Raw genomic sequence first — 10,249 nt, forward strand, 5'->3', positions numbered from 1 at the left:
GCGATGCTGCTGACAACGCTCTGTTTTTTCATTCTTTTTTTTCTTGTCAGTTTTATTTTTTTTTAGCGTTCGTGTACTTTTAGTTATAAACATTTTCGAATTGCTAGTGAATTGCCCATCGAAAGCACCCTTGCGGGCGGACCTTGGAGTAGGAGTCGACACAGGCTCTGAACCAAGTAAATTTACTTGTGTCATTTCTTTTTGTTTATTCTTTCTGCTACGTACTTACTCTCAAATTTTTTTAATCGATATTCACCCCCTCTATCGAACACTTACGATCCAACAGTTCTAACAAGACATAGAGGATCATATGCTAAGCATGTGGATAAAAGTCCTAATAATTATGGAGGACCGGATGTTAGGTATCTGGAAGTAAGTTCTGATATGTCATGATGAGTCAAACAAGAAGTGAAATCCTGACATGTCATGGAGGATCAGATGTTAAACATGGGCAGAAAAATCCAAACATATCAAGGAGGACTGAATGTTTGACAGTGGTGAAGTCTTAACAGGTTCAGGTTGACCGAATACTAGACAGGTGAAGTCGTAGAAGGTCAAGGCTAATTGGATTTTGGACAGATGAAGTCTTAGTAGGTTGAAGTTAATCAAATATTGGGCAAGGATGAGAGTTTAGCCTTGACATGAATGAAAAAGTATCAGTTAACAGCTATGGTAATGACAATCGACTGATGAGTCTGAAATCACTAGTTTGGAATTCAAGGGGATTTATGATGTGAGCAATCAAATGTTGGTTGTTAGTAATTGACTTCTACATAAGTCAAGTGAGGGACTCGACTACTGACGTTGTAGATTGAACAAAAGATTTTACAGTTCATTTGAAAACTTGATCAATGACGCATTAGTCGACTGTTATGGTTTATGTAGTCGACTGACAATTCTATTGATAGAACAAGAGCAATATTCAAATTTGAACACATGATTGACTATTGAGAGTAAAGAGTTGATTGTTAGGATGATTTAGTCACTATAATAACCCTATAAAAGAGGATTTTGTGGAGGTTTCAAAGCATCTATTCTTGGACAGTTCTTAGAGGTTTTGAGGGAACGTATTTCTGCATTCCATACTTTAGGATGCAAATTCAAAGAAACAAACAACGAGCAAAGCAAAATATCTCCCTCTTTTATTCTATCATAGAACCTAGCTCCCCCCCCGGGTGTCCCCGAACTATAGTATACCTCAATCGAGTCTGATTTTAACGGCGATGAGGTCGACCAAATGAAACTTGCCTACCATTTTCCCGACGATTACCATATCGCCATTCCTTCTTCCCATTCCGACCCTCATACACCTCCAGATAACTTTCTCCCTTTCTCAAAGGATCAATTTTTTGTCGGTCTGCACTTTCCCATTAACCCCTTCTTCTCTAAAGTTTGTCGGTATTTCCACACTTCCTTGCATCAATTAGTACCCAATTCCTTTAGACTGCTGTGCAGGGTCATTGTTTTATTTCGTTTGTATAGGATTCCCCTTGTGCCTCATATTTTTCACTACCTCTATTACCCAAAGCTTTCTAAGCTGGCCACCTTCCTCTTCCAAGCTTGAGTGCGCACAGTATATTTTGACAAAGGGTCTTCTTGGAATAAGCATTGGAAGGATCATTACTTCTTTGTTTGTCTTCCCGGTCGGCCCGCCTTTCTGATCGTCTAGCAGATAGAGTTGTCCAAACCTCCTCAGCTCGGGAGATATCAAGACAATCAGCTTACCTCTGAGTAACCACAAGCCTGGCTAGTTAGAAGTATCATATACACAAACTACTTTTGGAGGAAGTTTTGTATGCATTAGAGCTAAGATTGATCTGCACATGGTTTCCCATCCCTCTAGGTACACAATTTTTCTTTCTGTCATCTTTGAATCTAATTAATTTATCTCTCTCTTTATTACAGATCAAATCATGAACCGAGCATTGCTGAGCGGCAAGTGCAGGCTCTCCGATGTGGACATTAATGCCAAGGGAGTGGCCGAACTGGAGAGTCGTGGTCTATTGCTGGTCGAGCACTCTAAAGAGTCGTTCGGTGAAGCAGGGGGGAGCCAGACGGCGGCTAGCGAGGCAGTCACTCATACTTGTGAGCTGCTACCCGAGCACCCCTCGAAGGAGCCAGTTGTGGTCCTGTCCGAGTTGGCTATCGCTGATTCAGCATCGTAAGCGACACCGAGCAGAGTTTTCCTCTCGCTTAACAACTTCGGCTTTATAGACCCCAGCTCCTGAAACAACTCTTCAACCTCCATCCGCCCACGGTGAGACTTCTTCCTCCGCTCTTCCTGAGGGGGAGGTTATCTTACTGACTCCCCCTTTTTCTAATTGGACTACCTCTCTGTCTGAGCTGTCAGTTGGGATGCTTTTTGCTCCACCGATCTCCTATCTGCTTCCCCTGCTGGTCAGCATGGAAGCCACTACTTCCATCATCCATTCCTCCCCCATGTCCAAGTCTAAGGGCTCGGTCGCCTCAAAACCTTCAGATTCAAGCGGTCACTGGAGCATCAGGGTCCTTATCTGCTTATCCATCGATGAGTGGCACCATCTAGACGACGCCAAGCTACGTTCTCCAGAGCACCACATCCAAATTTAAGGTCCCCTAGTACAGACCTAGGCAGATGCTAGGACCCGAGTTACTACCATCCCGCTCGGGGCGCTCGCTGATAGCTTCACTCAGAAATCAACTGGAGTAAGTTTAATTTAGTCTTTTCTTTACTTTTCTCAATCAACACTAACTAGGTTATCCCGATTGCAATTCTGGGAGGAGAGTCTAGCTATGTGCCAGAAGTTGGCATTCCTAGAGCATGAGAACTAGTAGCTGCAAGCCCCGGTCTGGCAGGAGGACACTTCACGGATTCGGGTCGAGCAATTAATTACGAAGGTGACTCAACTAAAGAAAGACTTAGACATGAGCTTTGAGCAGCTGCTGGGGTTTGATCGAGTGCTCACGGTGGAGAAGAATAAGAATCACAGCCAGACTCTCCAGCTCGATCGGCTAACCAAGCAAACTCATCACTTTGAGTCGAAGATTAATTCTGCTAACGCCAGGAAACTCTGAGTCATTGAAGACCTAGATATCAAAAACAAGGAGGCTCGGGTTCTGGCCAAGAAACTTGAAGAAGCAGAAGCTACGTTGACAACTGAGCAGGTTAGCCGAACTGTTGAGCAGGCTATGAGCGAGTTCTAGCTCGGGGAACACAAATGAGTAATTGATGAGAAAGACACCGACATGATCACGTTGAAGGCTGAGTTGGAGGTGTCTAAGGCAAAATTTCAAAAGTTTAAGGAGGAGGAACTCGATCAATTGGAATCTTTCAGGGAGAAATACCTTCGCTCTCCCAAATTTAACAAAATATTCACTGATTAGACCTTTGCCTCTTCAACTATGTTATTTGTGCCCCTTGAAATTTCCCTTAGGAGCATCCTTTAGTTCTGCAAGAGCATCTTCCGGTAAGAGAGGTGAATCTGTAGGCACTTCCCCAAGGGTAGCAATTGATCCAAGTGTGATTGCCTGACAGATAAAAGCTTCACTTGAGGAGACAGTAGGTGGCAAAACTCGCTCAGCCTGAAGTTCTTGCGCTTGGCTAGAAGTGTTTCCTCCTCTAGACCAATTCTTTTATCAACCAAAGCTTCAAACACAACGTCCACTGCATGAAACAGAAGATGTTTTAGTTAGTAAAAGGGTAATGGTGAAGGCATTATAACTTACTGAAGGAGCAGTGTAGTTTCTTTTGAACAGAGCTTAAACCGAATAAGTACAAAAGATCATTTTGTATTCATTTGTGAATAAAGAAACAGTGACCAATTAGTCTATTGGAATAATCATGGAAGGTCGGGTGTCGGTAGAGTTTCTTTATATCAGGAAGAGGGGAAAAAGAAGACTGCCATGGGGTAGACCACGAAACAGGTTTGGGACATTTTATAAAAAAGAAATGTGATTTCTAATCTTTGTTAGACGTAGGCATCTCTTCAATGAAAATCATTTTCAGACGAGATTGGAAGAGAAATACTTCCAGTTTCGATTTTTTGAGATAGAAGAACATGAAAAGATTGTGGGGTGTAAGAGGGATATAAAAAAGATGAAATAACATATACACCCCATATAGATAACGAAAAACATTTGGGGAGAATTGCTGTAGAGGGATGTTGAAGTATTGACTTACTTCTGATATGAAGGGAGGTACAAGAAAGTGTAGACTGGCCACCAGTTGGTCCTTAAAGAAAGTCACATAATTATTAGGAGGAAATAAGGATGAGCATCGGGGCCAGAAATTTTGATACGATAATCTTAGGGATTTCCTATTGTAGGCGAATGGCGATTCTATCAGCATTATCGAAGGAGGAATGGGTATGAACATATCAAGGTGTAAACGACTCTTCAACCATGAAAGAGCACAGAAATAACTAAGGGACGAGCGACTTACTAAGATCTTAAGGAAATGGCGTGACGAAGGGAGGTCAGGAAAAATAAAGGAGCATAGTGTGTTTGAGAAGGTAAAGAAGAAGAATCGTTGTGGAGTGAGTTGAAGAAGATGAAGTGTTGAAACTAAGGAGTGTTTAGGGTTTTTAGGATGATGCAGCTAATAATAATTACCGTTAGATCGAAACAATTTATGCATGGAGGATTGTTGATTTACCAAGAAAAATAAATAGCAAGTCGCTTGCGAAGGAGTATGTAAGTGATTGTTTCAAGAAACAAAAGATAATGCTGTGTGGCACTCATCCATGAACGGACATTTATAATGGACATGACATGCCAAATTATTCTTACGCTAATACGCCATATCTTCGTGCGTCCTTAGCATTTTCTTTTCATTGGAGGACCAATTATCAACGAGAGGATTTTGAAAAAATTGCTCAATTCTCCAGGCATGATTTAGAAAGAAGGAAAATGTAGAATAATAGACTAGATAAGTAAGTATTAGGTATTCATTTGTGAACCTCAAAAAAATATTCATAAATATAACAAGTATGCGAACAAGACTAGAACTTGGGTCTAGTCAGCCGGCTATACCTCCTTCGACTAGACTTGAAGGAGAGGCTAGTGATACAGGTTATGGTGAGTGAACCCTTTAGGTAATGAGGAAGACAAAGTCAAGAGGATCGGGTGACACCCAAACCTAGTCAAACATAAGGCTCTTTGCATATGCCCAGACAGGAAAGACCAGTCGGGCCAAAAGATACTTGGTCTTATCAAGACTATATCATATAAAGGATTACATAAAGGTCGATTGATCGAGAGATTCTGTGCATGCGCTCGGATTGACATAAATCTGCCTGGGACAAAGGGCATCCAGTCTTATAAAGTTTCTAGCATACGTTCGACCGAGTGAAGACTGAATGAACATAAGGGTGTTTGTAGGCGCTCGACCAGACAAAGCTCGATCGAGCCTAAAGGCACTCAACCTTATAAAGTTTCTAGTATACGTTCGACCGAGCGAAGACCGAATGATCATAAGGGTGCTTTAGGCGCTCGACCGAGCAAAGCCTGATCGAGCTTGAAGGTACTTAGCTTTATAAAGTTTCTAGTATATGTTTGGTTGAGCAAAGACCGAATGAGCGTAAGAGTGTTTGTATGTGCTCGATCAGGGAAAGCCTGATCGAGCTTAAAGGTACTCAATGCACTCAACTAAGCAAAGTCCGATCGAGCTTAAAGGAACTCAGCTTTACAAGGCTTTTAGTATATGACCGATTTAATGACAGACCGAGATATATTCAACAGAAGGTATTCTCAATATACGATCGACTTAATGACCGACCGAGATATATTTAACAGAAAGTATTTCTAATATATGATCGGCTTAAGGATCGGTCGAGATATGTCTAACAGAAGGTATTCTCAATATACGATTGACTTAATGATTGGTCGGGATATATTTAACATAAGATATTCCTAATATATGACCGATTTAAGGATCAGCCGTCGACCGGGATATGTTCAACAGAGGGTATTCTCAATATACGATTAGTTTAATGATTGATCAAAATATATGTAGCAAACAAGTAGTCGACAATCTTATGACAGTCTGTCAGACTTATCGAAAAATATTCTCTCGAAGTTTCTTCATTAATCATGTACAGTGATACACTCCTTTGCATATGTCATCAGGGGCAAATCATAAATGACAAAGAAGGTATATCTGGGGTAGAAAAAAGATTCCTCAATGGAGTATTGCACTAAGTCTATGTTGTACTTCTCTCATCTTCTAACAAACTCTAACAAACCGGGGACCACTTCATGATTGCGGAGGTTATGTGAAGTGATATAAAAAGGGGAATCTTCTCCGCTGACAAGTTGCGCAAACACAAGCACTTGCATATGAAACCCAATTTTTTCCTACATTTTCCATTACTATTCTTCTTTCACTTTTCCACGAGAGGAGAATGACTTGAGCGTCAGAGGGCCTAGCTAGGGATTCCCATCATGGACTTAGATCACTAACGCTTTGTTAGCTCGTCTCATTGTGCGCAGGATCATTGAGGATCTTCTTATTCATCGAACCATCACTTAACAGAGCCAGCGTACCGTTTCATCACCTTCAGACAAGATGAATTGTTTTCTCGTGAAAAATTAATACTAATATGGATAATTATCTTTGTCAGTGACAAAATTTTTTAGATATTTTAGAAGAATAAAAATAATTTTAAAATTCTTTTTTTCTAATCTGGTTTTTAATTTTTAGAAATTCGGATATTCAAAAAAATTTCTTGATTTTTTTTTCAAACATAGTCACTATTTCAATCACCCTTAGAAAAAATTTCAATTTTTTTTTTGTATATATCCCTATTTTTTGATGTGATCAGAGGGGGAGAGGAAGTTAGGGGTTAAGAGGGAAATGTGTTTGTTTTTCTTTAATTGCAAATTACTTGTTTTTCCTTAATTGCAATATTTCACTCGTACTTAATTGTAATTATTTTTTATATTTTTGTTTAACCTTAATCTTAATTCAGCTTGATGCACATCAAAAAGGGGGATTGTAAGTACTTCGGGTTAGTTTTGATGTGATCAACCAGGTCAAATTGGGCTCTGCATATTTAATGTCTTGTGTCTAAGTGTGTAGGGAGACGCGGTGAGAGAGAAGGATGACATGGGAAGCGAGTCGAGGGGCTCGGTGCATCCGAGGGATGAGAAGCTGTGGAAGAGTACACTGACGGATGAGAAGGATGTATGCGACGCTTCCAAGGGACGAGAAATCGGAGCAGAAAACTGCTCGAAGAGAAGGTCCGAGTTGGGTTCGGGTGGGCTCAACTCTGGATGGCCGAAAAATCACCCAAGCGATTAGAGCAGAAGCCGGACAAGTTAACACGAAGTTGACTTGTCCAAGCGCTTGGACTATACGTGACCCCGGGCCGGGTCCGGCTCGGACCCGTAACTGGGTCAACGGGCTAGTTGCCCATTGACCTGGGTCGTCGGGCCGAATCAGAACTAGCTCGGTAGGATGCTGGGCTGGTTCCAGTTCTAGGCCCCTAAAACCAGAGAATCGTCGGTTCAGCCTGTCGATTTTTTTGCTTTGTTTTTTTAAATGACTGTTAGAACCATTGGTTATCGCTGGTTAACCGACAATTCATAGTCATTGAGGGGGGGGGGGGGTTGGGTATTTTTTCAATGGTTAAGATCATTTAATCATTTTTAAAAAATGACTATGATTTAGTATCTGTTACTATCTAAACTCTATAAATAGAGAGTTCATTTCATCATTTTCACACACATCTTCTCTAGTTTCATTTTCAATTTCGTATTCTCTACACGTTTTCGATTCTAAGTCTCCATTTCTATGGGCTTTCGATTCTAATTTTTAACTACAATGGAAGGAGGTCGTGGAGGTTCATCATCTCGATCTCAGAGGGGAAAGGAAATAGTAAATCCACACGATGACCCTAACATTCAATCCACCTACGATGAGACCGAACACCTTCCGATTCCGACACCCGAAACACAAGGAAGTATCAATGCAATTACTTCTAAAGTTCAGGAACTTCCTCCTCTAAAATCTTCTATTTTCATTAAACATTTTGAGAAGGTTACTCTTCCGTCGAGGGAATTTGTTGGACAGCAGGTGGCCGGCAAGAGGGGGTGAATTGCCTATCAACAAAAACAATGCCTGTAAAATATCGAAAAAAGGGCAGATAATAATAAGGGAATTTTCCGAAATTTTTGGAAATTTTTCGGAGCTCGTACGGATGAGTTAACGGGGATAAAAATGGGGCCTGAGAAAGCCTGTTTAGGCTACCCCATTTTAACGAGGAAAAGTTTTCTTTTCCTTTTTATTTCTCTTTCTTCTTTTCTTTGTTTTTTTTCCTTCACTCGCGACCCGTGCGTGCCTGATTCTTCTTCTCCGCGCGCCCGACCCTGCCGAACCAGTGCCCTAACCGACATCGCTCGACGGTTTCTCCCCCCCCCAGCGTACAAAAAACTCGAGCCAACACTTCTTCTCCAATTCTTCTTCTTCTTCCCTATTGCGTTGCTCCTCACTGTGCCCTAATTTTCGGTCTCACTGTCTCCTCCACCCGAAGCCAGGCCGTCGACAAATGCCCGACGCCACAGCCGACGCTCCTCTTCCCTAAGCGCCTGCGACGATCTGGACCGCCAACCCACTGTCGCCCTCCTGTTGCGTCGCTCCGCCGCCGCCGCCGTCACACAGAAGAGCGGCGACGCCCTACAGCCGACGCCATGCCCTATATCCCGATTCGTGGTCGCCGCCGCACTGAGCATCGCCAACCATCGCTGGAGATTGCTTGCTTCCGTGCCCTAGCCTTGGTCCACTGCTACCTCTGCACAGGTTGGTTTCGGACAGGAGCAAACAGGGCCGAGTCCTTGTGTTTCTGCTTGACAGTGGCGAAGACGACACAGAGCTGTGCCCTAGTCGGATCTTGAAGGTAAGGGAGTACTGGATTGGAATTTGGGATCTGATACTGTATTTAGTTAGATTTTGATCTCCTCATGTTCTGTTCAGTGGAGATTTCAGCCAGACGGGTTAATCGCTGTGGTACAGTGATTGCGTGTTCTCCGCAGCAACTATTCACAGTTTCCGGCAACGAATCTCCGACAACGGGTATATCCAGCAGTAGGAATGACTATAGATTTTAAGGTATGACATAGAGATTTGATTTGTGCTGTTGATCATGTATAGGTTGAAATAGGTATGAGTTGGAATTAAGAAAATGATTGTTATGTGTTGATTAGGGTTCATTAATTGTGTTGGATGGATTAGTTGGATCCAATTTAGAACTTCTTAAATTGGATTAGAATTTAGTTTGGCTAATTGTGGTATGATAGAATTAGCTAAACTAGACATTATGTTTGATATCACAGGACCTTGACGCGAGATGAGTATCTCGATGTCGGATTTGGACATTCCTATTGGAGGCAAGTACTTCTGACTTTATGTCGTTTGATATGCATTGTAGTGAATTTAACAAATTACAATAATTATGTTTCTTATCTGTTTCGGTTAGTCACTACCCGATACTTGTTACATGCTTGGTTGATACTTGTTTTGCATATCATGTTATTTCTTACCTGCTTATACATGCTTATAGGGGTAGTGATATACCATGCTTCACCATGTTCAGGACCTAGGTTTTATACCTTGTCTTATCTGTGTACCTTTGATTTGATTCATTGACCTAAGGTGCACCTCTATATATATATGGATTAGCTCAGGATATTTCCATGATTAGTGTCATACACTATTCGCATGATTGCATGCTGTGCGATGTTTCGCTCCATTATTGTTGAGCACATCGCCAGTTACATGGATCTGCACACACCACCACTCATGGGTTAGTGGTCGATTCAGACAGAGTGTGTTGCAGCAGGGACTTTGTTTGGCTTCGTTGGTCCGCTCATGGGTAGTGTGACGCAGCGTGGTAGCCGACAGAGATTCCTCCCCGTCACCGTGTACCGGGAGATGAGAGCATTGTGCTCTCCCATTTATGATTTGGGGTAGGAGGATAGGTGTACTCCGACAGCATCCCGTCCACTCGGTCACTCATCAGGAGCAGTGACGACAGAGTGCACGGTTGTCACAACCCTACCCACTCTGTCTCACTATTGTGTGTGAGACGGTTGACTGGTGTCAGGGGTGACCAGGACGCATCATTGGCATCATACGCATTGATGCATTTATTTCTTGTGATTGTGTTTGCTGCATTTATTTGCTACATTTTGGTTGGATGGCCATACTTGACATGCATACAGGATTTCTATACCTCTCGGACTGTTTATCCTTGTACCAGTCCTGGTTAGTACA

Source organism: Zingiber officinale, chromosome 8B (genome assembly GCF_018446385.1).
Source record: "Zingiber officinale cultivar Zhangliang chromosome 8B, Zo_v1.1, whole genome shotgun sequence".
NCBI lineage: Eukaryota > Viridiplantae > Streptophyta > Magnoliopsida > Zingiberales > Zingiberaceae > Zingiber > Zingiber officinale.